Below are 3,584 nucleotides of genomic sequence, written 5' to 3' on the forward strand. Positions count from 1 at the left end.
AATATAAACTAAGTATTGCTAATGAACTAAATATTATTCATATTACGGCATTATATATTAGTAAAGGTCAGAAACAAATTTTTTAGTTTTAAGTATTTTCCTGACCAGATGACCCAGAGGCTTTTTCTAAAATTCCCATATTGGAAATCTGCTTTTCTTGATGAATGCCAAAATACTAAGATATTCTCCTTCTTACTAGTGGAACACTCCTCTCTTTAAAGAAAAGAAAGTCTAGAAGGTTTTATTTGCCTTCTTTATACCGTTTCTTCATTCTAATGCAGAATTATGTTTATATTTTATTTTCTTTTTTAATATATATATGGTCAGTCCTGAATCATTGATTAATTCCAGTGACTTTCCATCCCCCTTTCCAAATCATTTAGGTATTCATGTATTTTCTAAAGAACATAGCTCAGTAAATTTTAGCTAAACCATATCAGCACTTATCAGAAAACTTACCATTTTTAATTAAAATTTGGCTAAAATTTGTATTTCATATTTCATATTAGTTGCCTATTTATAGCCCTTAACTATATAAAACAATAAAAAAAGGTTGGTTTTGTCCGTAGTTTCATAGTAGCAACAGATTACGTTTATGATCGACTGGGAAGGGTAAATAGTGGATTCTAAAGTCCTGTAATCTGAATACTCCCAGTGACCATACAGACAGATTTTACACTTCTTCAAGCTTTGGCTGCTTCCCAGAAGTGTTTGATGCTGTGTCAATATGCGCACGTGTGTGCGCGCACACACACACACACACACACACTGCACCTTTATAATACTTGCCTTCAAAATAGTGTAAGATTCAGTAACACTTTTGCTTAATATTAATTAGCACATAGTCATTCCCTGGTTTTTAAAAAGAAAAAAAAATTCTACCTTGTGTAAATGCATTTCACTTGTACTGCTTTGTTAGTTAACCAAAAACAATAGGGAAAAAAACAAAACTGTCAACAAGTGTTCAGCCAAGTTGTTCTGGCAAACCTCGAGAACATTTAGTTTCTTTATTAATAGATCCAGGTCAAAGGTAACACATATCAGCGATTTTATTTGGTTCTGGTTATGGGTAAACTGCTAGGTACTTTAGACATTCTACTGGGAACGTTATTTACATTTTCACAAGCTTCCTAAGTAAATCTTTACATATTTACTTTTTGTTTTGTCATCGGACTCTTAACTGTCTATACTTTGACATTAGTGAATAAATGATAACATTATTTCATGACTAATGGAGTTCACAGAGATTTAGGGATTCTTTCTAACCCTTAGTTATTTTCTTCTAAAACAAGTGTTTCAGTTGAGTAACTTTGCAAAACGGAACTGCAAATGTGTTTGTTAGTTATATTGTCATCTGTTAATCTACGCATATTAAAAATAAAGTCAGCGGCAGAGTCTTGAATAAAAATATATTTGGATAAGGTTGACTTGTTTTAACTTATTTTTCCCATATGAAAAGGAAAAGCATTTTCAATAAAAGAGCAAGACACAAGATGTTCCTCCAATGCCAGCTAATCACTCAATGGAGTAGCAGGTATTGAACGGACCATCAGAGATTCTTTCTGTATCCAGGAAAGTGAAATACATAGAGTAAACTAAAATGAATTTTCAAGATGAACAAACACAAAGGGTACAGCAACTATCAGAGATTTTCAAAACTGGATTGGTCTAGAAAATAGCTACTTTTATTTCTGGTTCATTTTATTTCTTATCCAGAGACATCATCACATGGAAATGTCAGGTAAAGGGAAGATTCAGGAACTTAACTATGCTGTCAGATTTCTTCAAATCTTCCTTAAAAACAAAACAAAAATTAGTTTTAACAATAAGCAGAAGATGATTCAACTTCCATTTTAAAAAAACTTTTAGTTTTTCTGAATATCTTTCTAAAGGTTTAAAACATATTAAAGTAAACATTAGCAAGGTAAGTAAATTTTGTCTATTGTCTGCAGTAATAATGTTAGCTGTTAATGATTATTTATATAAAAGCCACTCAGTGATATGTCTTAGAATAATTTGCTCATAATGACTTACATTCAGGATATTAACTCAAAAATTCTTATATTTTGAGTACTCTATCCTTGTTGCTACAAGGCAGAGGAGGCTTTGGAATGCAATTTGCAGAAAATGAAGTGGTGGGATCACTCAGTTATCTGAGGAAAGAGGAAAGCAATTAAAAAAAAAAAAAACAACCCTGACATAACAACAAATAGACATAAGGAGTTCCTAAAATGTGGACTCTCAAATTAGGTTTCCCATATTACTGGTTAATATTATCATCTGTGGTTTTTGAACTGAAATATAAAAAGTTGAAAAAATGGAACCAAAGTGACCCAGGGTGTGTATTTTATTTATTGACCCCTTTAAGACATAATTATACCATTTTGTACAAACATAATTTAGTGTATGTTTCTAAAATTTTAGTTTAAATCTTAAAGATATTCTAATTCATAATACTGTTAACCTATCTATATTTTTATATTTAAAGTGAGGTTTTTTTATGTAGCATATAATTTGGTTTGACAATCTCAGTCTTTTAAGTGATATCTTTACATCATTCACATTTAAAGTGATTATTGATATGGTTGGATTAAAATCTGTCACACTGCTTGCTGTTTTCTTTTGTTCCCTTCGCTCTAGCTTTGCGCCCTGGCAGTATCATAGCCAATGAGGTTTATCCGAGGCACGATTATTGCTAATTGTTCCCTTTGCTGTTTGTTTTTTTTTTCTGGATTTTTCCTATAAATAGAATCATATGATATATGGTCATTTTTCACTGGCTTCTTTTAATTAACTTAATTAGATCAGATTCCTCCATGCTGTGGCATGTATAAGTACCTCATTGCTTGTTATTGCTGAATTATATTCCGTTGTGTGGATATATTTTCTTTATCCATTCATTAGTTGATAGATATTTGAGTTGTTTTCACATTTCTGCTATTATGAAGAAAGCTGCTGTGAATATTTTTGTATCTTTTATGGGAATGTTTTCTAATCTCTTGGATATATACCAATGGCATGGCTGGTCATATGGTGACTGTGTTTAACTTTTTGAGGAACTGACAAGCTGTTTTCCAAAGTAGCTATACCATTTTACATTCTCACTGGGAATATATGAGGGTTCCAATTTCCTCAGGAAACTAACACTTGTTATTGCTTATCTTTTTTTTTTTTTTAATTGTAGCCATTCTAGTGAGTGTGAAATGATATTCATTGTGGTTTGACTTACATTTCTCTAATGTCTAATGATGTTGAGCATCTTTTCCTGTGCTCATTGGCCTATTGGGTATCTTCTTTTGAGAAATGCCTATTCAAATCCATTGCCCATTTTTAATTAGTTTATCTGTCTGGTTATTGTTGAGTTGTAAGAGTTCTTTAACCTCGAAGCATGTCCCTTATCATAGATACAATTGGGAAATATTTTCTCTCATTTTTCACTTTATTGTGTTCATAAAAGTTTCTAAATGTGATGAAGTCCAGTTTACCTTTTCCTTTTATTGCTTGTGATTTTTGGTTTCATATATACACAATTATTGCCTAATCCCAAGTCACTGAGATTTACTATTTTCTTCTAAGAGTTTTAT

General features: G+C 31.4%; 1 non-coding gene across 1 annotated transcript; it reads left to right on the plus strand.

Annotated features, from left to right (window-relative positions):
* Positions 1–2,638: 2,638 nt before the first annotated feature.
* LOC116634836 lies at positions 2,639–2,774 on the plus strand. The gene has a single exon (XR_004300060.1). It is a non-coding gene; the product is annotated as a U4 spliceosomal RNA (small nuclear RNA).
* Positions 2,775–3,584: the final 810 nt, after the last annotated feature.

Source organism: Phoca vitulina, unplaced genomic scaffold (genome assembly GCF_004348235.1).
Source record: "Phoca vitulina isolate PV1807 unplaced genomic scaffold, GSC_HSeal_1.0 scaffold9, whole genome shotgun sequence".
Taxonomy (NCBI): Eukaryota; Metazoa; Chordata; class Mammalia; order Carnivora; family Phocidae; genus Phoca; species Phoca vitulina.